This window comes from Phyllobates terribilis, unplaced genomic scaffold, assembly GCF_046119375.1.
Source record: "Phyllobates terribilis strain yellow unplaced genomic scaffold, ASM4611937v1 Scaffold_244__1_contigs__length_2968133, whole genome shotgun sequence".
Classification (NCBI taxonomy): domain Eukaryota; kingdom Metazoa; phylum Chordata; class Amphibia; order Anura; family Dendrobatidae; genus Phyllobates; species Phyllobates terribilis.
The window spans coordinates 2,790,291-2,815,847 of NW_027363004.1; positions in this window are offsets into that span (position 1 = coordinate 2,790,291).

The window sequence follows — 25,557 nt, forward strand, 5'->3', positions numbered from 1 at the left end:
AGGACCGGGTTTCTCAGGAAATGAGGTGTGGAATGAGCTAACCAATCTGGGAACGTTCACCTCTGACGCTGAAACCCACATCCTCTCCTCTGGACTATGGCCTTTTCAGTGCACCAAGTATTGTAAAGAACGACATTTGAGATGAGAATCTACAATCCTCAAAATCTGGAACTCCAGATTACCATCAACCAGTACTGGGGGCGGTGGTAGACTTGAAGGTTCAAGAGGTTCCACATACCTTTTGAGTAAGGATATGTGGAACACATTGTGGACCTTTAAGGGCCTGAGGAAGTTCAAGATGAAACGCTGCTGGGTTAATGACGGTGGTTATTTTATAGGGCTTATTAGCCTAGGTCCCAGCTTCCAAGAAGGAACTTTTAATCTTATATTCGTGGTAGACAACCACACAAAATCATTCACATTCAGGTCCAGACCTGGCAAGCGTTTTCTGTCGGCCATACGTTTATACCTGTTTCACATGGTCTTTAAGTTTCAAAGAACACCCTGCCATATGGAGGAGAGCAATGATGTAAACCGTTCCTCCTCAGAAACTCATGAAGCTCTTCCCCCACTGAAGGTACCAAACTGTGGATGATAACCATATGTACCGAAGAACGGTGACCTGCCAGTGGATTCTTGACGATGATTATTGATGGCAAATTCTGCTGGCGGTAAGTAGGATGCCCAATCCTCCTGATTTTCGGAAACGAAACACCTGAGGTATGTCTCCAAGTTCTGATTGACACGCTCGGTCTGACCATTCGACTGAGGGTAGAAGGCAGATGAAAAGGACTGCTGCACCCCCAGTCGAGAACAGAATGCCTTCCAGAACTTGGAAACAAACTGGGTCCCCTGATCAGACACCACATTGGAGAGAACCCCGTGAAACTTCACAATATCATTTATGAACACCTGAGCAAGTGTTTTGGCATTGGGAAGTGCAGGTAATGCGTCAAAGTGAACCATTTTACTGAACCTATCTACTACCACCAAAACCACCGTTTCACCTGCAGAAACCGGTAGGTCGGTAATAAAATGCATGGACAAGTGTGTCCATGACCTACTAGGGATAAGTAGCGGAAGAAGAGTACCAGACGGAGGGGTATACGAAACCTTAGAACGCGCGCAAATACTACAAGCAGCTAAGTGTTCAATTGGATCCCGATGCAACCCCAGCCACCAAAAACGACGAGAGAGGAGGTCCGCAGTTGCCTTACCACCTGGATGCTCAGCAAGCACAGAGTTATGATGTTCCTTGATTACTTTGCGGCGCATGTCAGATGGTACAAATAACTTTCCTGAAGGGCAGAGCCTCCAACACCTCACCGTCCAGTTCAGGATAAAGAGCGAAAATGACTACCCCTTTCTGTAATATCAGGGCAGGGTTCTCATGGTCACCACCACCAGGGAAGCTCCGGGACAAAGCATCAGCCTTGACATTTTTGACCCCTGGACGAAGAGTGACAACAAAATTGAACCCAGGGTTGAGACATTTAGCTGACTGGAGATATGACGGGTTCTTATGGTCAGTAATAACAGTAATAGGATGGACAGCCTCCTCCAACTATTGTCGACATTACTTGAACGCCAATTTGATCGCCAAAAGTTCCCTATTACCCATGTCATAATTTCTCTCTGCTGAAGACAATTTTTTAGAAAAGAAGGAGAATGGATGCTATTTACCAGGGGATGAACCCTGAGACAACACAGCCCCAACCCCAACATCAGAAGCATCAACCTCCACATTAAAGGGTTGAGAAACATCGGGTTGACTGAGTATACATGCAGTGGCAAAATGGTTCTTTAAGGAAGAAAAAGCCTGGAGGGAAGAATCAGGAAGAGGGTTTGGATCATGGATGGTAATTTGATGTAATTCCCGGAAATCTAAACAGGGACGTAGACCGCCATCTTTTTTCTTCACAAAGAAGAACCCTGCCGCCACTAGCGAAGATGAGGGTCTGATATATCCCTTCTCCAGACAAAGGAAAAAAAATTACAGCTTTTTTTTTTTTCTTTTCAAAACGTGCTCGGCCGGCTATAATGTCACGCCAGGAGTTAGTGCAACACAAAGGGAAAAGGGAAAGGAGGAAGTAGAGACCTCCTAGTATGGTCTAACGTCACCCTGTCTTAACTACCGTACCTATATTGCCTCTTCAGCAATCACCGTATGCGTGCCTCGCCCTACTTTCCCTGGCGTACGGCTACGGCTAGGGATGGAAGGAGATGAGAACTAGTCAACCTCCACTAAACACTATAGACAACAAGAGAAGACAAAACAGGGGAAAATTGCTTAGCTTTAGATGATTTCAAATATACACATGGCCTCAAGCTCCAGAAAGGATGAAGTGCTGCTCCTGATAAGCCTCACAAGTAGAAATGAATATAGCCGGCGACTCCCTCTCAGACACACCAGGTATATATACACCCAGGCCAGAGAGCTAATTAGCAAGAGAGAGGTAGCTACTTGGTCCTAAAGACAGCCTCTTATCTAAGAAGCTGTCTGCAATGCCAAACGTAGATGTCTCCTGCAACTCACTGTAGGGCGACTGTCTGTCACCTCTGACACACCCGTGACAAAAGCTCTGCAACTCCAGCAAAGATAAACACAGCCTTACTAGCAAAACAACATAACAAAAGATAAACAATAGCACAGTCCATATGTGTATGTGCCGTTCACCCACACAGGTTATGTCCACCCTTCAGCTCTGTCCTGAGCTATGGCTGTCCAGCCTGGAGACCTTGCCTCTCCAAACACAACACAAAGAAAAAAAAACAGGACTGAACATTTAAAGCTTGCTCAGCCACACCCTGAGGAGGAGGTATGGGGAATGACTTCCCTCCCATCTCTACATCATTCCCATAAAACCACACCCTTTAAAAGAGGTAACCCACAGCATATAACATGCTGGCAGAGATTCAGTAGGTCTCAGTTCACACAGGAGAGAATCCTGAGTGACACATACCTCCCCTCGCATATAATACCAGTGACTCTGTCACATATTCCCCTCCCTCTGCCAAAAGCTGGGGGGCACCTTCAGTCACCCAGCAGGGAATTCTGGAGAGGGCAGTAGCATTAGCGTGTAACTTCGCAGGTCTATGCTCCATGTGAAAATTAAAGTATTTGAGACCTAAGAACCACCTAGTTGCTCAGGCATTCTTACCCTTCTTTTCCCTCAACCATCTCAAAGGGGCATAGTCTGACACCAATTTAAACTTTTGGCCAAGTAGGTAATATCTTAGCGTGTGTATGGCTCATTTTATGGCTAAGCATTCTTTCTTCACAATGGTATAATTTTTCTCACAGGATGAGAGCTTTCGGCTCATATACAGGATGGGATGCTCTTCCCCATTATCTCCTGTGACAGCACGGCTCCTAGGCCAACTTCTGAGTCATCTGTCTGGAGCACAAACTCTTTAGTAAAGTCTGGTGCCACCAGGACCGGCTGCTTACAGAGTGCCAGCTTCAGCTGTTGGAACGTCATCTCGGTTTCAACCGTCCATTTCGCCCTCGTTGATTTTGTGCCTTTCAGAAGGTCCGTCAGTGGTGCAGCAATCATAGAAAAATTTGGGCCAAACCGCCGGTAATATCCCACGATTCCAAGAAACGCTCTCACATGCTTCTTGGAGAGCGGTTGCAGCCAGTTCTGAATTGCCTCGTTCTTATTGACCTGTGGCTTAATTTTGCCTCTCCCAACTACGAAGCTTAAGTACTTGGCCTCCTTTTTTTGTTATTTTCTGTAAAGTAGTTAAAAATTATATACATTTCTCTTCATGTTTTGAATTAGAAAACAGCGTGTAATGTTCCCAATGCTGGAAATAAAAACTAGTAGAAAGATTTTGTGCTTAACTCATGTTTTTGGACACACTGCTATTGTTTTGAACACTACTGTATTAAAACGAAATCTGTGTTCTAAAAGCCAAGCAGCGCTCCTTCCTATCCAACCCCTGCTGTGTGCTCAAACATTAGTGTACAACCACATATGGGGTATCACTGTGATCGGTAAAAATTGCATAACAAATTATGGGGTCCATTTTCTCCTATTAACGCTTGTGTAAATTATAAATTTGGTGCTAAAACAGTATTTTAGTATAAAAAAATAATTTTTTGTTCTCACATCTGGAAGTTATAAAGTTTTGTGAATCACCTGTAAGTTAAAAATGCTCAATACATCCCTAGATAAATTCCTTGAGGGGACTAGTTTCCAAAATTGGGTCACTTGTGGTGGCTTCTGCTGTTTTCGCATGTCAGGGGCTTTCCAAATGCGACATGGCATTCACAATATATTCCAGACCAATAGCTCTCTTTCCTTTCCTAGTCCTGCCATGTGCCCAAATAGAAGTTTTTGATCATCGCGTTATTTTTTAACCTATTGTCCATTGTGAAAATAATCAATTTGGGGCTAAAACGTCATTTTTGTGAAATAAATGACAATTTTCAATATGACGACCTAATGTTAACAAATTATGTGTAGTACCTGTGGTTTACAAATGCTCACTATACATAACCCTGGATAAAATCCTTAAGGGGTGTAGTTTTCAAAATGGGGTAACTTGTGGGGGGGGGGGGTTTCCACTGCTTAGGCACATCAGGGGCTCTCCAAACGCGACATGACACCCGCAGACCATTCCATCAAAGTCTGCTTTCCAAAACGTCACTCCTTCCTTTCCGAACCCTGCCATGTGCCCAAAAAATAGTTTTCCCCTACATATGAGATATCGGCGCACTCAGGAGCAGTTGCACAACAAATTTTTGGGTCCATTTTCTCCCATTACCCTTGTGGGAAAAAAATTTGGGGCTAAAAGTATATTTTTGTGGTAAAAAATAGATTTTTTTAAATTTTCACGGCTCTGCGTTATAAACTTTTGTGAAGCACCTGGGCGTTCAAGGTGCTCACCAGGCATCTACATGCATTCCTTGAGAGGTCTAGTTTCCAAAATTGTGTCACTTGTAGGGGTTTTCACTGTTTAGGCACATATGGGGCTCTCCAAACGACATGGCGTCTGCTCTCGATTCCAGCTATTTTTGCATTCAAAAAGACATTATGCTCCTTCCCTTCCGAACCCTGCCGTGTGCCCAATCAGTAGTTTTATCCAACATATAGGGTATTGGCATACTCAGGACCAATTACACAACAATTTTTGGTGTCCATTTCTCCTGTTACCCTTGTGAAAATAAAAAAAATGGGGCTAAAGTAAAATTTTTGTGGAAAAAATGTTCATTTTTTCCTTGCCATTGCTTTAGTTCCTGTGAAGCACATGAACGGTTAATAAACTTTTTGAATGTGGCTTTGAGAAATTAAGGAGTGCAATTTTTAGAATAGTATCCCTTTTGGATATTTTGTGTCATATATGCCCCCCAAAGTCAATTGAAATGTCATGTGGTCCCTAAAAAAAATATTTAGTAAATTTTGTTGTAAAAATGAGAAATCACTGGTCAACTCTTGTCCCTTATAACTTCCTAACAGAAAAAACGATGTTTCAAAAATGACGCAGATGTATAGTAAGCATGTGGGAAATGTTATTTATTAACTATTTTGTGTGACATGACATTCTGATTTAAGGGCATAAGAACTAAAAGGTTGAAAATTGTGAAATTTTAAAAATTTTCGCCAAATTTCCGATATTTTCACAAATAAATGAAAGTCATATTGAAAAATTGTTACCACTATTATGAAGTACAATATGTCATGAAAAAAACAGTCTCAAAATCAGTGGGATCCGTTGAAGCGTTAAAGAGTTATTACCACATAAATTGACATTGGTCAAACTTCAAAAATTTGGGCAGGTCATTAAGGTCAAAATTGGCTTGGTCACTAAGGAGTTAAGGAAGATTTGGCGGTATGAAGCATGTTGTTGTTTTGCTTTAATAATAATAATCTTTATTCATATAGCGCCAACATATTCCTCAGCGCTTTACAATTCAGGATCATATACAACAGTCATAAGTAACATAGCTAAAGATAATACAATAATTACAGCAAAACTAATGAGGACCCTGCTGGTAAGAGCTTACAATCTATAATGAGGTGGGGGGACGCAAAGTGCAGGGGCTTATTTACAATGATGGTCCGCCATCTTGAGGGGATGAGGGAGAGATAAAGGCTGCAGGAGCTGTCACCAGCCAGGATTTGTAGGGGTTTTGGGTGCGGTGGAGTGACTTATGTTTGGAGAAATAATGAATGGGCTATAAATATATAAAAGGACTTTGATTAAGGAGCGTGATAGGCCGCCCTAAACAGATGTGGTTTTAGGGAGCACCTATCTTCGAGGAGTTAAGACTAAATGAACAGGTCACCAGCCAATATCTGTACATATGTACAGATATTAAGTGCTACTGAGTGCTGGGGGCAAAACTTAGATTAGTGACATGACTTGATAGTCTTGCTAAAAATTATCTGTTTTTAGTGAACACTTAAATCCATAGACAGTAGGAATGAACCTGATGCACTCCTGAGAGCTGGTGCAGCACAGAAAAAGTCATGGACGTGAGAGTGGGAGGTCCTGATTATGGAGGATATTAGTCTTTGCTCATTGGAGTGTAGATATGGTAGTAGACTGACATATGGGAGGAGTTATAGAACACTGGAGCATTGTGGAGAGCTTTGTGGGAGAGTGCAATGACTGGTACTGTGGAGGCGCCGGTGTAGCTGCTGGACAGAAATATGAGCCTGGCTGCTGCATTCAGAATAATGACAAATGCAGTTAGTGTTAAGAAGCACAATTAGTGAGTTACAATTAGTTGTGAACTCAAGATGAAAAAAAATCAGAGCAACAGTAACAGCTTTTATTTTTATTTTTTTATTATTAATAATAGGATAGAAGGTTAAGACATGAACAAAACCATGAATATTATTAATAGATGAAATCATAGTCATGAACACAGCTGGGGTCAGATACCAGGTGATCAGTAAAAGCCAATTCAGGCGAGTAGTATGAATACCGTGGAGCCTGGTGATAGAGGCAAAACATATCCGGGTAAAGATGTTCCAGTGAGAAGGCCACAGGAAGCTGGTGAAGGTCCTTCTATACAGGTTCAGCAGTGATGGAGGATCTGCTGCTTTTCTGGGCACTAGATGCGGAGGTTTTCAGTCTTTTAGATGATGCTGGGGGAACAGTGACAACATGCACATATCCGAGCAGCCCTGGACAATCCACGCCGGCAGGATGATAAGATCCGGCGGAGGAGGGAACCTATGAGCAGAGAAATAAATATAATGTAAGTACTGGGACTCCGTATTACATGACACCACTGCGTGGACACTGCGGCCAAACGGCAGAGGAATCTTATCATACAGAGGTCAGGGATCATTGTTAGCCATCATACATGCGACAATCCCATCACTGACAGATGACATCTGCTCCACATGAATTATTCTCACTGACATCACACAACATAGAGCTGATTCTCACACTTACCTCGTCTCCTTCCTCTCTTTTCTTCATTTTCTGAGTTTTGTTCCTGTGTACTCAGATTTTTTTCAGATTTCCTTTCTTTCTGAGCTGGAAATTCTGATCAGAAAGTAAAAAAAAAAAACTCAGTAACAATATATTCTTATAGGATCTGCTTTGTATTAATAATGTAAGTAAAGGAGCTGATTTTCACACTTACCTCGTCTCTTTTGCCTCTTTTCTTTATTTTCTGAGTTTTGTTGCTCTCTAAGCAAATACAGCGAAGATTTTCTTTTCTCGAGAGCTGGAATTTCTGATCAGAAAGTAGAAAAAAAAAACAGTAACAATATATTCTTATAAGATCTGCTTTGTGTCTATAATGTAAGTAAAGGGACGACTTATTACTTGATACTACTGTGCGGTCACTGTGGCTGAACGGCAGAGGAATCTTATTCATAAAGAGGTCAGGGATCATTGTCAGCCATCATATATGTGACGGTCCGTACTGGACATCTAGTGTCTCCCGGAAGTCTGTGTTACTGTTCAGGTTCAGCAGTCTGAACAAAGCTTGTTGAAAGGATGCAGCACAGCCATTCAATAAACTTTTCTGGTGTGGGCACTTCAGGCCCCATCACAGCCATGCCAAGTATTGGTATGCCTGTGATTGGCCGGCGCAGTATAAAGGGGACCCCACGTCATTTTGGGGGGTGCCCCCCCCTTTAATAATCAGTGAAGGCTATGCAGACAGCCGTGAGCTGATATTAATAGCCTGGGAAGCTTCATGGACATTGGCCTCTTCCCAGAATAATAACACCAGACCCGAGCTGTCTGCTGTCCCTCATCTGGGCATTTTTTTATTTTATTTTTTTAATTATTATCTAAATACATGTACAGTAAGCTACACACACACACTGCACTAAATTATATATCTCACTGACAAATTTCTAACTATGCACAGGCACCGGCTGGTGAATACCGTATTTTTCGGACTATAAGACGCACCTAGGTTTTAGAAGAGCAAAATAGAAAAAAAATGTAAGCAAAAAATGTTGTCATGCTGCCCTGTTAAGGAGGAGGGGGTCTGCTGCTGACACTGTGTAATGTACCCCACTTCCGTTAATATACCCCATCCTGGTATATATGGCCCCCTCCTTCCTGTTATATGTGGCCCTCATCCCCATCATGATATGCAATGGCACCCCAATCCACCATCCTGGTATGCATAGCACCCCAATCCCCCATCCTGGTATGCATGGCTCCCTCATCCCTCTTCCTGGTATGTATGGCACCCTTCATCCTGTTATGTATGGCACCCCCGCACACCCATCCTGGTATGTATGGCACCTTCATCCCTCTTCCTGGTATGTATGGTACCTTCATTCCTCTTCCTGGTATGTATACTATGTATGGCACTATTCATCCCTGTATGTATGGCCCCTCTCATCCTTCATCCCTGTATGTATGGCCCCCCTCATCCCGGTATGTATGGCCCCCTTCATCCCTGTATGTATGGTCCCCCTCATGCCTCATCCCTGTATGTATAGCCCCCCTCATCCTTGTATGCATCGCCCCCCTCATCCTTATATGCATGGCCCCCTTCATCCCTGTATGTATGGCCCCCTCATCCTGGTATGCTTGGCACTCCCTGATCCCTGTCACGCTGCTCATAAAAAAAATAAACAATCAAACTCACCTCCTCTCTCCTCCAGCGCTGTGTTCCCCGAACATCCACGGGTCTGCCCATCCCTAATAACAACTGCTCCACATGAATTATTCTCACTGAATGACATCACACAACATGGAGCTGACTCTCTCGCTTACCTCGTCTCTTTTCCCTCTTTTCTTCATTTTCTGAGATTTCTTGCTCTATACTCAGATATATTGAAGATTTTCTTTCCACGTCAGCTGGAATTTCTAATCAGTAAGTAAAAAAAAGCCCTCATTAACAATATATTCTTATAGGATCTGCTTTGTATCTTTCCTGTATATAGTAGAATTGTTCTACTCCTGTCCCCTATACATCTGGTAATCTGGAAAAACTTTACAAAATTAGGCAAATGGAGATACAGTATGGGCCTATGGGCAACATAATTGGGATCCATGAAACATGTATAACATAGAAGACCACTAACAAAAATACCATATGAAAATATTTGAGCCTTGACATCAACATTCTCATTTTTTGTGCTGTAGACATGTACATACCTGACAATGGGGACGAGGGTGGCAAGCTGGTAATAGCATCATCTCTAATAGACACAGGAAAAGATTCTTTCTGCCTGTTTGGAAGAAGATAAACGTGTAAATTACAAGTAAATTCGGCATAGAAGGGGTTGTCTCACTAGATTAACATCAACAATAAGGCCTATTAGGATATATAAGAGTTATGGTAGGGAAGGCTTCCTACTCAAAACTACCTTCTATAAAGCAGAGCGAAAAACCACTACCAAGAATGGCTGGCATGTAGTACTAAATCTCTCCTACAGTGTGGGCAGCACTAAAAGTGCATGACTGGCTGCAATTATGGGCTGTCACCACCAGAGGTTTCTGAAGCCAAAAGCACAATGACTGCTAATCACGGGCGATGCATGCTGTATTTGTTGTTATGGTGTTTATGTCCTATATTTGGGTTTGTGCATATATATCAGTATGGAGCTCCCAGTAATGACCCTAGAATCTACTCACATTTCTGAGATGCTTGTGCTGGATGCCGGGGTACACTCTGGAGGGGACTTGGGATCCTCATTGTTCATCCTCCTAGTAGCGGTGGTGCAGAGCTAAATGTGGACAACAAGAAGATATTAAATACTTTTTTTTACTTTTAGAGGTCTTTTTTTTTACATATTTTAGATTTATTGTTCTCATACTTACTTTAGAAAGCTTTTCAGAAGAAGATGTAAAATTCTGGAAGTTAAAGCTCTCATTGTCCTCCTCATCCTCTGAGACGAGATGTTTGTTTATATCAGAGTGATCTACCAGAGATAAGTAAAGAAGTATTATTAGAGATTGTTAGTTTAGCACAGTAACCATTTATCTGTAATATTAATGGGAGCCAATTGTCTCAAATTATGGTAGACGAGACAAATAGCTGCTTTGTCTAGATGACGTCTCCTTCTACTTACTGATAGGGGAGCTTGTGTCCACGTCTGACAAAAGCTGAGGAACGTACTCAGGCTTCTGACTTAAAAGGTTGTCAAAGTCTACATCACTCAGGAATGGATGACCTTTGATCTCAAATGCTCCTGCTGTAGAAGACAAAACAAAAGTGTTGCGGATATTGTCAGAGACTGCTCCATATCTGAACTGTTTAACTTAATCTGAACTAATGACATAACTGAGCAAACATGAAGGAAATATACTGAAAGTCATATTATGGCGAACTAAAAATGGATGAGCTGATAGAGAAGTGCTGAGTCTCATGGACTTGAGCGATATGTCCTTGGTGTAATAAGTAAACTGTTACCTGTCCCAAGTCTTTGTGCAGGAATTTTTCTGAGCAGTTTAGTGATGAGGTTCTGAGCAACAAAGGGAGGAACGGGATTACTATCCCAAATTACGCCTCCTGTTATATAGAAAAAGACAGAAAATGAAACCTCTTTATTGGACTGTACGATAAAGCAAAGGAAATAAGTAAACAAATGTAACCAATCAAAGCCATAATCGGATTATTCTACTTACCTGTGACAACATTTTCATAAATCTCAGTTGGGGAATTTCCATAAAATGGAACCAATCCCACAAGAAATTGATGTAGTATGATCCCCATTGACCACCAGTCAACAGGTCTCCCATAGCCTTTTTTCAGGATGACCTCTGGGGCTACATAATATGGGGTGCCACAGACCTGGAAACCAATAGAAGAAAGAGATGAGATTGATGATACCATTAATATGACAAGTTCTCACCATAAAAACACAATGACAGAAGATAAAATATCAGTGGAAAAGTTCTCTAGGAATGAAGAACGTAGAGAAGAAGCAATAGTGTGATGAGATTTGTAAAGAACAAGCTGGGTTTCTGTAGGTGATGCTGACCTCATGGTCCCGGAACTCTCTGGTGATGTCCTCTGTTAATTGCTTGTAGATGTTGGTTTTTGGTATCATGACACCAACTTTTGAAAGCCCAAAATCGGTAACTTTAATGTGTCCAGCAGATGTTATCAGGAGGCTGCGAAAAAAAAGATGATTTTAGCCTTACAGACTATATGATAATAAATAATAACTTTCCCTCCTTATTATACTACAGGGGCACTTACTTCTCCGGTTTCAGGTCTCTGTGCACCACACCACAGCTGTGCAAGTATTCCACAGCTACAACCACTTCTGCAAAGTACAAGCGGGTCAAGGGGACAGATAAATGACCCCTGGTGTTTAGAAGGGTCTGACAGTTTCCACCTATAGAAAAAAAGGAAATATGACAGGTGAGGGGTTTATAAATCAGATCCCTGTGACGAATAATGAGAAGTCAGCAGATATATTTGGCAGGAGAGAATATATACAGATGTAATGGATAGTGCACATAATATTAGACTAAAGTAGTGGTAAAATGTGGTCCTTAACTAATTACATAAATACATGTCCCACTCAATATGAGTGGCCCCTCACACATAATTTTGACCACAACATAGAATGAGGATCCCCACACAGAATAAGGACTCCCACAGCACACCACTCAGTATGAGGACCCCACTCAGTTTAGGGGCATTCACAGTCGGCAACTCAATATAGGAGCATTCACAGTCTCCCATAGCCTCTCACACAGTATTATATCTCCCACAGCCCCCAATTCAGTATTATGCCCCCCACCTGCCACATCACTCAGTATTATGGCACCCACCAGCCTCACTATTTCATATTATGGCACTCACCAGCCATCTAATCAGTATCATGGCCCCCACCAGCCCCACCACTTATACAAATCAGTATAGTTGCTCCCACGAGCCTCTTAACTCAATATTATGACTCCCAGCAGCCCCACCACTCAGTATTATGGCTGACACAAGCCTCACTACTCAGTATTATGGCCCCCATCACTCATTATTATGGACCTCACCAGCCCCACCACTCAGTATTATGGCCCTCACCAGCCATCTAATCGGTATCATGGCCCCCACCAGCCCCACCAATCAGTATTATGGGCCTCACCAGCCCTCCAATCAGTATCATGGCCTCCACGAGCCCCACCACTTAGTATTATGGCCCTAACCATCCATCCAATCAGTATAATGGCCCCACCACTCAGTATAATTGACCCCACTAGCCCCCCAACTCATTATTATGGCTCCCTTCAGCCCCACCACTCAGTATTTTGCCCCCCTGAAATCAGCATGATGACCCCCACCAGTGCCCCAAGCAGTATGATTGGCTACTGCCAGACACTCATTTAGTATTATGGCCCCTGCAAATACTGACATAAAAAAGCACTACTCATCTCACCCCATTCCCCAGGCATTCTGGTCAGTGCAGTGTGAGTACTGAGTCGCCACACTACAGGCGTGATGCTATTGCGACTTTTCACCTTCAGTGCACAGAGTCTCAGACTCACCACAGGCTGAATGGTGGATCAGGGAGCTTTTGGCTTCTTGATCCACCATTCTGTTCAGCCATATTCGCATTCTGAGGATGTGGCTATGCTGAAATTTTGATGATAGGAACAGGGATGGGAAACAAAGCAAAGTGGCGCGGGACCCGTCCGACTCATGGGCACCATAGCACCCGTGCACACAGATCAATGAATTTCCGGGTATCTTGGTAATATATAACCTATAGTAAATTCTCTGTGGGGATGTAGCCAACCACTTGGACAAATCCTAATTATATGAGCGGTGATAAGATGTAAGCAGACATGGATTGAATATAATATAATGTACATGTCCTACCTTCTACATACTCCATAACCATACACAGGTGAGATTTAGTTGGAAAGGAGCAGAGCATGGAGACCACAAAGGGACAATCAGCGAATGTTAAGATGTCCCTCTCCAGAAAGGCCAATTCCACTTTTCTTGGAGTATCCAGGTTCTGCTTGGCCATTTTCTTCACTGCAAAGATCTGGTGTGAGTCTTTATGGTGCACTAAGTATACGGCCCTGGAAAAAAGGAGAATCTATGGGTTATAATGAATCCTTATTAATAGTCCATCTATAGAAGTCATTACATGATCTTCTGTACCAATTCTTGAAATCTGGCCGTCACTGGATATTCATTTCAAGAAATTAATAAAATAGCACTTAGATCAACTATGGGCGATCTGCACAATGCCATGTCTGTCTGAGCCCTCACCCATGTCGCATTAGAGACATGGGACAGAATCTACCGAAATTCTTCTTGGCCAGATTCTCTATATTTGGTGAATAGATACGATTCTGTCCAAGTGAAATTTACTGCAAATTGAAATTCCTCCAATTGCTGTAAGAAGAAATTTGTTATGCTCCTCCCATACCCTATGGCATAATAAAAGGAGGGGATGGAAGTAGTTAAAAAATAATAAAACATGTTATACCCACCTATCCTAGGCTCTCACCTGTCCATCACTGCAGTCCTGCGTCCTCTGTGCCAGTCTTTGGATGTTCTGGCGCCCCCTTCTGGTGCTGAGGCCAGTGATTGGACTCACATTGTCATGGTGGAGGATGTGGGTGCAGATGTCATTGACGTCAGTATCGTGTCAATCCTCACGTGACCGTGTGCAGCCAATCTCTCTTATCAGCTCCATAATGGGGCCGCCTCCGAAAAAAACAAAGTCCGCTGAGGAGGAGAAGGAAGCCCTGGTGGAGGTGCAGCATAAGAACAGGTGAGGGGCTAGGACAGGGGAATGGAATATATTATTTTATCTCTTTCCTTAAGGGTATGTGTCCATATGAAGTATTTGGAGCAGAAAGTTTTCCACCAAATCTGCATCCCTAGGCAGGAAAAACTATGCAAAAAAGAGGTGCGTTTTGTCATGTTTTTACCTGCGTTTTTGTTGCAGATTTTTCCCCACTTATTATTATGTGTGAAATCTGCAGAAAAAATACTGAAAGAAATGACATGATGCAGATGTGCTGCAAATCTGCAAGGAAAAATAAGCATCGTGTGCACAAGATTTCAGGAATCTCCATCACTTTGCTGGCAACATGAAATCCCTCAGGTTTTGTGACAATTCTGAGCAGAAAAAACACAACAAAAATGCAAAAAATCTGCAATGTGTGCACAGGCCCTTACAGTCTGATTTGTTATAGATCAGTTTGCTCAACTGTATATAAATGACCTGAATAGTGAGAATTAGAACAGTGATGTGGACTCCGATCATTTCCCTATGATAACGCTGAATGGCAGAGCACAGAGGCAGAAGCATTGTCATAGGGAACCTGAGAAATATGGATTATACCAACAGAAATCTCACCCAAAAGCTCCGCTGCCGATCAGTTTGGATGTTTGGAAGTCGCTCATATGCGGCTTTCTCGCCGGGATCAATGATTCGATCAAACTCTATAAAAAAATAAGAAATGATTTTCAGATAAAAAAGCTGCAAGAAAAAAGCTCCGGATACAAAACCATCTTCCACCTATGTTATGTCCCAGCTGATTTACACTGATTGTATGTAGGGGGCGATACAAGCAGGACGCGCCGCAGACATGGGGGTAATTTAGGGGGATCCTCCATACACCGGAATCATTGTACAGTGCAGAATAATATGGGAGATCACAGAAGAGAACTGAAAAGGAATCTGTCAGCAAGTTGTGTTTTATATGTAATCTAAGAACTGCATGAAGTAAGGGCCGAAATCCTGATTCCAGCGATGTGTCACTTACTAGGGTCTGTGTCGTTGTTTTATTAAAATCAGTGTTTAATCAGCAAGAGATTATCACTACAGGACTAGTTGTCTTGTGCCATGTAGTCCTATTGCTCTGTGTAACCCTGCCCCCACCACTGATTAGCGGATTTCTGCCTATCCACAGTGTACTGTACAAGAAAGCTGCCAATCAGTGCTGTGGGCAGTTATACATAGCCCAGCATGCAGAGAAAGAGAGATTTTATCACAACTGCTGCACCCAGTAAGTGACATTGCTGGAATCAGGGTCCCTGCCCCTACATCATGCTGCTCTCAGATGAGTAGCACAATCTGGTGACAGATTCCCTTTAGTATAAGTGCTATTATCTAACACAATAGTGTCATCTACATTTAGAATAGAGATGTCCCATGGTTATATGGGGATAATACAGGACGTGTCATTCACACCCCATGATCTGGTGATATACTGACATCTCCCTCTATGATACTTACAGCGGCAGGTTCTTGGATCTCTGGGATCTCACAGATTACACTGTCAGCATCCGCCAGCACAGTTGTATCTAAAATAGCGATAAAACAATGAAGAAATAAAATGTATTAGATGATATCAATCCTATATACACAATACAGCAATATAATGGAGAAATGGCAGGACGTCTGTAAATGGGGCTATTACTAATTATATGGGGGTTCTAAATATGAGAACGTACGGCACATCCCTAGACAGATACATGTAATATAAATGATGGAGGAATCCCCAATCATCACATGAATGAGGAACTCATCACCCTCACTGTACATGTGAGTGATGGGAAGAGACAGTTCAAGCAGAGCAGCCATATGCAAGTTAGCCTGGAAGTGCACTGGGGGCATGTTACTGCACTCTGACTTTTTCTTCCCCCCCAGTGAACTTCCATCCAGATTTATATTAGATTTCTCCTGACTAAGACATTGGATCCTGATCCCCCATCCTGGTATATGCTACCCCCCATCCTGGTATATGCTCCCCCATCATGGTATATGCTCCCCCATCTTGGGCCCCCATTCTAGTATGTGCTCCTTCATCCTGGAATATGCTCCCCCATCCTGGTATATGCTCCCCTATCCTGGTCCCCATCCTGGTATATGCTCCCTCATACTGATTTCCCATCCCGGTATATGCTCCTCCATCATGACATATGCTCCCCCTCATCCTCTGGCGCCAGTCTCCTCCACCGGCCTCTCTGAAGATCAGGGTATGTCTCCACTGGAGATCACAATACACGGTAAGCGCCTACGCATACCGCTTTATCAGTCACCACACTCCTCCTCCATCCTCATCCTCCTCCCTCCCTGTCTGGGATGTGTCTTTCTGTCTCTGTCACATCCCTGATTATATTATAGGTAGAAGGTTGGATGATCGGCTTACCTGTAATCAGATCACTGGTCAGTTCCGGCTGACTTGTATTAGGGTCAGGGATTATTTCCGGGTGTAGATTTTGCCCATCTTTGGTGTTGCCTTTTGCTGTTTCCTAATAATTATAATATATATATTTAATATGTGGAAGATTTCACCAAATCACGAAACACATAAATCAGGAAGCACTAAACCCACATTTACAGATGCAGCAATTGTAACTATACAAATAATGCGCCATCTTGATAATATTTCTCAGAAAGTTCTCTGATTTACGTGGATTAAGATAAATTTAGATTGAAAAATCAAACGTTCAGTGTAAACTTCGACTTTTCTGCACTGTGATACCCCAGAGCTGTGTTACCTGCATTCTCTATATCATGGGTACATCTTGTACTCCATTCCCTACAGTATTGGGTGGAATTGCTTTACACTGCAGTTCCTCTCCACAAGTCCATGTTAATATAGTGTAGAAGAGACTTGTGTGCACTATTATCGCCTATTATCTCAGCTTCAGCATTTACAAGCAGGAAGACTCTGATAATAGTGATAGACAGAAGCGGTAATACAGACTTCCCACCCCTGAGCTGTGACTACATCAGCAGAATACAGACTGTCCTCACAGGCGAGGGAGCAGCACAGACTGGCGGCCATACATATGCTGAGCCTGCCAGGAGCTGACAGGAGGCCTGTAACATCTACCACCAGATCTGATATCTGACTGCTGATCTGGAGAAGATCAGAGAACAAGGACGTGTGATAGAGAAGATGACGGCTCCTTACCAGGCGTTCCGATGAGCGGGCCCGACGTTCCAGTACAGACAGGACTTTTTCGGCGAGTTCTTTAATAAAAGCCAAATCGCCGTTTTGAAATCTTTTTTCAGCCTATAAAAAAGAAAAGAAATAAAAATGAAAATCCTGAGTGAGAAAGGGCACAATGGAGGCGGCCATTGTATGTGACATCTGCTCCTCTAAAGAAGTTTCTGTCCCGCTATTATTATCTATGATTATGGAGAAGATTTGTGCGGAGCGTCCGCCACTTACCTGCTGTAGTAAAGTCCTGATGTTCTGAGGTAAATCCGTCAGATAGTCTGACGTTAGATGACCTTGGTAGTGTTTGGTCAGGCAGTCATTTACTAGCTTTATCACCATCCGGTGAGTGAAGCTGAGGACGCCATCAGGTGGTAGAAGCGCAGTGTCTGGGTTATTATTGATAATAATCTCCCATAGTGCGTCTACCTGAAGATTATCCAAAAGTAATTCAGCCATAGCGAAAAACTGCAAATGCTATCAGTCACTATGAAGCCAAGAAAGGCACCCATGACCCTGTGTACATTCTATAAGTAATGGCTGTGAGCTGTGATGTCATAATGGCCGACCATCACCAGTGATGTCATCATGGAATCTTGTCACAGAATGTTAAACTGGCGGCTCTGCACAAAAAGATGCCACCTAGCAATACTGACAGTGCAAACACCATAGAATGAATTACATCTCCATGTTATTATGGACGTTTTATTTTATTTCCAATTACAGCACAACCAGGATAAGGGGATGTTCACACGTTGCATTTTCACTGCATTTTTTTCCACCCTGAAAACCTGAGTGGTAGGAGGAAAAACGCTGCATACAATACTCGCGTTTTTGCAGCTCTTTTAATGTTGTTTTTTTTTTCATTTTAATGGGTGAAAAGCGCTGCAAAACTGAAAGAATTGACAAGCTGCAGATTTAAAAGAACAGGAAAAAAAATGCAGCGTGTGATTGAGAGTTTAGAAATCTCATTCTCTAAGCCGGCTCTGTAAAATGCAGCGTTTTATTTCCTCAGAAGAAAAAAAAAGGCTGAAAAAAAACTGCCAACTGTGAACATACCTTAAAAATATACTCAGCTATGTTACTGGAAACATTGTGTAGATTAAATTCTCATGTGCCTTTTTTTACCATAGAACATTTAACTCATTGGCTGCACATGACTATTAACAACTGTGACAACTATTGAGCAATTAAAGATAAGCGACTGAAGTTATAAATCATTGAGATCAGGGGTTGGCAATTCATTTTCCTGAGGGGCCACATAAGAAATTGTGACTGTTGTGGCTGAACTAATAGGCTGAGAATGAATTCTACTATGCTCACGCGCCATGCTCAAGTCCCCGGCCCGCATATTGTGCGGCTGTGACAGCTGACAAACATGCAGGAAATGTTTTCCATACACATGGCCTTAGCCATGTTGGTTATTGGCATTACTGTGATTGGCCGGCTGCATTGCGTCATCGGGTTTATAGAAGACCCTGTGAGGCGAAGCTTACCACACTGTCCTCTGGAAGCAGTTCAGAGAGAGTTGACCTAAAAAGGGAGAGCTTATATTAATCTACGTCCCACCCTAAATATTATACAATTGTACCCTTTACTACCTTTCATGGTGTTTTTAACATTTTCTGACCTATTTAATAAGTAATGAATTTTAAAAAATGACGTGGCGTCCCCCCTATTTTTGATAACCAGCCAAGGTAAAGCAGACAGCTACAGGCTGATATTACTGATATTATCAGGCTGGGAAGGTCTATGGATATTGGCCTCTTCCCTGCCTAACAATACCAGCCCCAGCCACCCATGTAATCCATGGCGATCCCACGACATCCACCAATTCTGTAGTACAGCCGATGGAGTCTCGTTCTGAGAACAAAGCCTCTTAGGTCACTCCCGGTCAAGCTGCGCTCTGCGAGACCCGGGAGAGCAGTGATGACATCAGTAATGTTACTGAATATATATCTAAAATATTTACAGCTTCTATCTATCCATCTATATACAATATCTAAAATATATACAGTGTCTATCTACAATATCTACCTGTCTACAGAATCTATCTATCATCTATTTATATATCAATCTCTCATGTCTGTCTATCTATGTGTGCATACATATGTGTGTGTATATATGTGTGTCACCTATGGTGTATGTACATTCATGGCCGAAAGTGTTGGCACCCTTGAAATTGTTCCAGATAATGAAGTACCGTATTTTTCGATTTATAAGACGCACTTTTTCCCCCCATATTTGGGGGGAAAATAGGGGTGCATCTTAGAAAGCGAAATCACCTTACCAGCTGCGGTGGAGTGGGTCCCGGAGATGCTGCGGGGTGCCAGAGATGCGGACGTGGTGCCGGAGATGCTGCGGGGTCAGGATGGGGTGTTCTGAGGCGGCCCCCCTGTTGTCTGCCAAGTTCTACGCTGTAGATGTCCGGTGGTGAGGGGGATCCGCTGACATCTTGTGGCAGCCGGAGCCCCAGACCTTCCATGCTGTCCTATGTGATGGACTCCGGGAAAGTGGCCGCCGGATTGAGATTTTTGTGCTGAGATCTCGTCTCCTGAGATCTTGGTGCCGAGATCTCAATCTGAGCATGCGCCGCCTCTTGCGGCCATTTTCCCAGAGTTCATTGCATAGGACAGCATGGAAGGTGCGGGGACTCCGCCAACATACGGCTGCCACAAGATGTTGGCGGATCCCCCGCACCACCGGACACCTCCTGCGCAGAACTTGGCAGACAGCATGGGGCCGGCAGCCACCTCCGACACCCTGTCCTGACCCTGCAGCATCTCCGGCACACCGTCCGCATGTTCGGGACCCCGCAGCATCTGTAGCCTCAGTCAGCGGCAGCCCTGGGACCCCACTCTACCAACGCCACCGCCCCCCAGGCAAGCTGATTATAATATACACCAGTTTATAAAAAAAAAAATTCCTATTTTCCTGCCCAAAATTATGAACCAGTGCGTATTATAATCCTCAAAATACGGTATTTCTTCCAGAAAATTATTGCAATTACACATCTTTTGTTGTACACATGTTTATTTCCTTTGTGTACTGGAATAACACAAAAAAACAGAGATAGAAAGGCAAATTGGACATAATTTCACAAAAAAAAACTAAAATGGGCAGGACAAAATTGCTGACAACTTTCCAAAATTGTGTGGGCAATATGAAAATCACACCTGAAACAAGATAAAAAGAAGTTGACTCAATCTTTGCATTGTGTGTCTGTGTGTGTCACACTAAGAATGGAGTACAGAAAGAAGAGAAGAGAACTGTCTGGAGACTTGAGAACTAAAATTGTTGAAAAATATCAACACTCTCAAGGTTACAAGTCCATTTGCAGAGATCTTGATGTTCCATTTTCCATGGTGTGCAACATAATCAAGAAGTTTATAACCCATGGCACTGTAGCTAATCTCTGTTGACATGAAAGGCAGAGAAAAATTAATGAAAGGTTGCAACGCAGCATAGTCCGGATGGTGGATAAGCAGCCCCAATCAAGTTCTAAAGAAACTTTAGCTGTCCTGCAAGCTCAGGGTGCATCAGTGTCAGCGTGAACTATCCGTCGACATTTGAATGAAATGAAATGCTATGGCAGGTGATCCAGGAGGACCCCACTGCTAACACAGAGACATAAAAAAGCTAGACTGCAGTTTGCCAAAATGTGCGTGAGTAAGCCAAAATTTCTCTGGGAAAACGCCTTGTAGGCAGATGAGATCAAGATAGAGACGTTTGGTAAAGCACATCATTCTACTGTTTGGAAGGCCTACAAAGAAAAGAACACAGTACCCACAGTCAAATATGGTGGAGGTTCAAAGATGTTTTGGGGTTGTTTTGCTGTCTCTGGCACTGGGTGCCCTGACTGTGTGCAAGGCATCATGAAATGTGAAGGTACCAAAGGATGCAATGTAATGCTGTAGTGCTAAGATGTTAATGGCCACCAGGAATCCATATTGGTATCCTGTCTTTAAAGAACCCTTTAAGATATTTCACAATAACAGTTCAGCTTGGTAGCCTTGTACTTTCTGTAATTTTCTCAAACACCTGGACTGCATAACTCCATTATCAATGTTTAGTTTATAGTATCACCCAGTACCATATAGCTCCATTATCAATGTTTAGTGAGAATGATGCATGTTTATATTCGTTGGCAATATTTGGTGAGAATATGCTGTGTTTATAGAATGGTAAGACATCTGGTACCAGGAGCATTTGGCATATTTCATCTCCGGTGATATATTTGATATATTTGTTCGGTGTTAATTGACATCTGAATAGCTGGCCACTCAGAAGAAAGATACTATATTGAACAAATAGAACCTGTCAGAATTTGTGTAACATTTGGTTGCGCAAGCATTTGTTTTTGAACAAGATATAAGCTAGTGAAGTTTTCAGCTAAGACAGAAGCCTGTTGACCTGTGGACTAAAAGGGGACGCCCTGACGTCGCAGTGTGGATTCATCCCAGGACTTTTCTCTGTCTTCGCTGTTTTGCTTCTCACAGCTGATATTTTTCTGGACAGATGATGTATGTTGCTCCTGGTGAAGTTTTTCCTGTATAGTGTGCGCTGTAACTACGTTACCTTTGTGATTTATATTATGCAAAAGTGTACGCAATATCACACCATTTCCTATTTTCTGTAATGATTTAATTATAATAAAAATTAATTGCCTTCTTTAAAGCCGTATCCGAGCCCTTTAAATACTTGGCAAAACATTTTGGTGTCAGAAGTGGGATACACAGAAGGCTTAAAATAAAAATTTTAGCTAAATTCCGATAATCCGGAATTTTGAGACCAAATTCCAATAGTCCGGAAAAGTGTGCGTACACCCCAGCAAGATACTACTCTGCTGATCCAACTCCCAGATCCAGAAAAACAGCCGATGCCTTTCTATAGAAGCATGCTTCAAATCCAAAGGAATTACTCCGCCACATGGCAAGATCTCATTTCCCTGGCAAATCTTAAAGCAGGTGATGCATATTGGCCTGTTATGGACACTGCATTGAATGATGCCTCACTTGTCAGTGACACCACATGGGACTCTGATGTTCAGTTCTGCCAAAAACTTAAGCTCCGAGCTGTTAACGTGGTAACCGTACTAGAAAGTCCCATTGTGCCCAATCCACATACATTGTCAGAAATACCAACAGATGCAAAACGTGTCATCGATCTGGCCAATACTTTCTTCAGTGTACCACTGCATCCAGAAGATTGGTATCTGTTTGCCTTCACTTACAGAGGATCACAATACACCTGGACAGTCTTACCACAAGGAGCACAGAACTCACCAAGTCATTTCTCTCAGGCTCTTGCCTTTTGTTTACGGCCGTGGAAAGAGACTAACCATCAAGTTGTCCTTCTTCAGTAAGTGGATGATCTCCTACTATGTTGGCCGGATCAGGCGACAGCTGAAGAGTCGAGTCTCAGTCTTCTCTTTCATCTTGCACAACAAAACTGTAAGGTGTCCCTCAACAAAATCCAGTGGTGTCAGCCCAAAGTTGTGTTTTTAGGCCACTGTCTCTCTCCAAACCTGAAACACCTAACGGGTGAAAGGAAACTTGCTATTGAGACCGTTCCTCTACCAAAAGGACCTAAGCAATTACAAGCTTTCTTAGGACTTATCACATATTGTCGCCAATGGATTCCAGATGCCTCAAAGCTGATGCAACCATTGTACTATTGTAGCAAAGGCGAGAGAGCTTGTAAGGGAATTCCTACATGATGTTTCAAAGATAGAGAGAGGCTGCCATCTGCTGGCCAGACACAGTCAAGCGGAACCAAGATATGCAAGGGAAGTTGAAGGGAGAGCAGATCTAGATGCTGGACCCAATCAGGTGACTTTCAGGAAGGAGTTCCGGGAGATAAGAGGCCAGCGCGCCAAACCTGAGGGGTCTTTGGCGCCAAGCAGCAGAAAGGAGCAGACGTGTTCCCTGCGTGCTGAGAAGCCCCGCGTGACAGGCCTAAGCCAGAGGCCTGTGAGGTGCCACAGCCGGGCACCAGTAGAAGAGCTCCGGATCCCTCACAGATGTGACCCGAGTGCTGTGCCTGCTGAGGAGACTCGGAACCTGCTTGCGGTGCTGAGTGAGTTTGCGGAACCCGACGCCGCCCGCCGACAGACGAGGACTGGACACCCCTACCCAAGGCTTGAGAAACTGCCTCCAACGGTCAAGCAGAGAGGACTTGAGAGACGGCTGCCCCAGGAAAGTCACGCCAGCGAAAACAGAGGAGCTGCATACGTGAACAGGGACGTCACTTCTACTGTTCACTCATGGTACCGGGGACAATTGAGTTTAGGTACTCAGGTTGGGAGGGGAACGGTTGGGGCTAAAGAAGTTCAACGTGACCTAATTGAATTTATCTGGAAAAAGACTCACGGCCTAGCGGGAATAACCGGTGACCCCCGCTAGAGCCATATGCACAGTTAAGGAACTCACGTGGTGTCTCCCATGATCTAGGGCACCACATTACCTTGAGAGACTTCGCATTTTGCTAATACTTCAAATTACTGTTTATTACCCTTGTTGCAATCCCTTGTTCAGCGTACCTGTTAAATATAAATATAAACTGTTTATATTCAACTCTTACTGTTCTCGCCTTGTGTCTCTGTGCGTTGCATTCCGGCACCTGCATTACATTTAGCGTAGTTGGCAGGATGCAACATTCAGACGCAGAGATGGCGGAGCAGCCTGTGACTGGGTCCGGCCGGAGCCATATACCTTTGGGGGCTATGCTCAGCCACCTACCCAAGTTTACGGGGGATGGCATGTCACTGTGGGACTGGATAGAAAGACTGAGAAGTATGCTACGTATGTATCCCCTTGATCCTCTAGCCCAGGCGGAGCTGGCCCTCCTAACCCTTGATGGAGAGGCCCGGCAGACTGTGATGTACCGCCCACCTGGGGACCGTGACACCGTGGACAAAGTGATAAAAATTCTAGAGGACATGCACGGTGACACCACAGATCTGGGACACTTGCGCTTACGGTTGTTTCAGCGGGTCCAAGGGGAAAATGAGACAGTAAATCAGTATGTTAATGCATTACAGGAAGTGACGGTCCATATCACCAAGAAAGCTCGAGATGGGAACCGAGGACTGGGACCATTGGATGAGGTGTTGCGTGACCAACTGATTGCTGGCTTGAAAGACCCTTCCCTGAGGCAGATCCTGAAGGAGCGGCTGCGATTGAGCCCTGATCTGGGCTTCCTGGAGGTAGAGGCTGAAGCTAGAGTCCCGCAGAGAGAAGTTCCTGTTGTCAAAGCCACAGTTAGAAGTCATGAGGAAATTGCCCCTGAATTCACCAACAAAGAGCCTGATTGGGTACGGGAAATACGTCAGGAAATTCGAGACATTCGGGGTGAGTTGAATGCTATTAGAAAGACCCCTACTGCCCCCTTGCCTACGGACCGTACTGCCCAACGCAGACGGAGACCAGAGCGAGAAAGACGTTCCTACCCGGCCCCAGCATGGCATGTACCTGACCAATTGGTAGAACGACGACCAGAGTGCTGGACCTGCGGAGGTAGGGGGCATATCTCCAAAGACTGTCCCAACCGAGAAAGGAGGAGGAGGGGACAGCCATTAAACTAAAATGCCCCACGGTTGTGGAGCATACCGTGGGGTCTCGAGCTTCAGAGAGTGGAAGAGGGAGCTCTAAAGACATGGTCTCCGAGAGGCCCATTATCTGGGCTGAATTCAATGGGCAGCGGATCCGCTGTTTAATGGACACCGGGTCTCAAGTGACCACTATGCCTGAGACGTATTTCCAAAGTCACTTTCCTGAAGTCGCTCGTTCCTGCCGGGAACCCACTGTCAAACTGGTGGCGGCTTATCAACTACCTATCCCAGTAGCGGGAGTAGTATGGATATCCGTTCGGGCATGTGGAAAGGACCTCGGTCGGAAAGGGATCGTACTGACCACAGGGCCCGGAGGCGATGAGCCTATTGTAACCCTGGGCATGAATGTGCTGAAAGAGGTCGGACAGTTCCTGGCTGAGGGCTGTAACAAAAACAACTGGACCCGTGCCACTCGAGATCCAGCTAACAAGAGAGTATTCCAGCATCTCGTGCCGGTCAGTCAGATTCAAAAATTGCCCGCTACCTCTCAGTACCTTGGTAAGGTATCGATACCACCCGAAGCCACAATGACACTGCCAGTGGGACAGACTGTACTCACTCTACCGGTGCTGGCACATGTG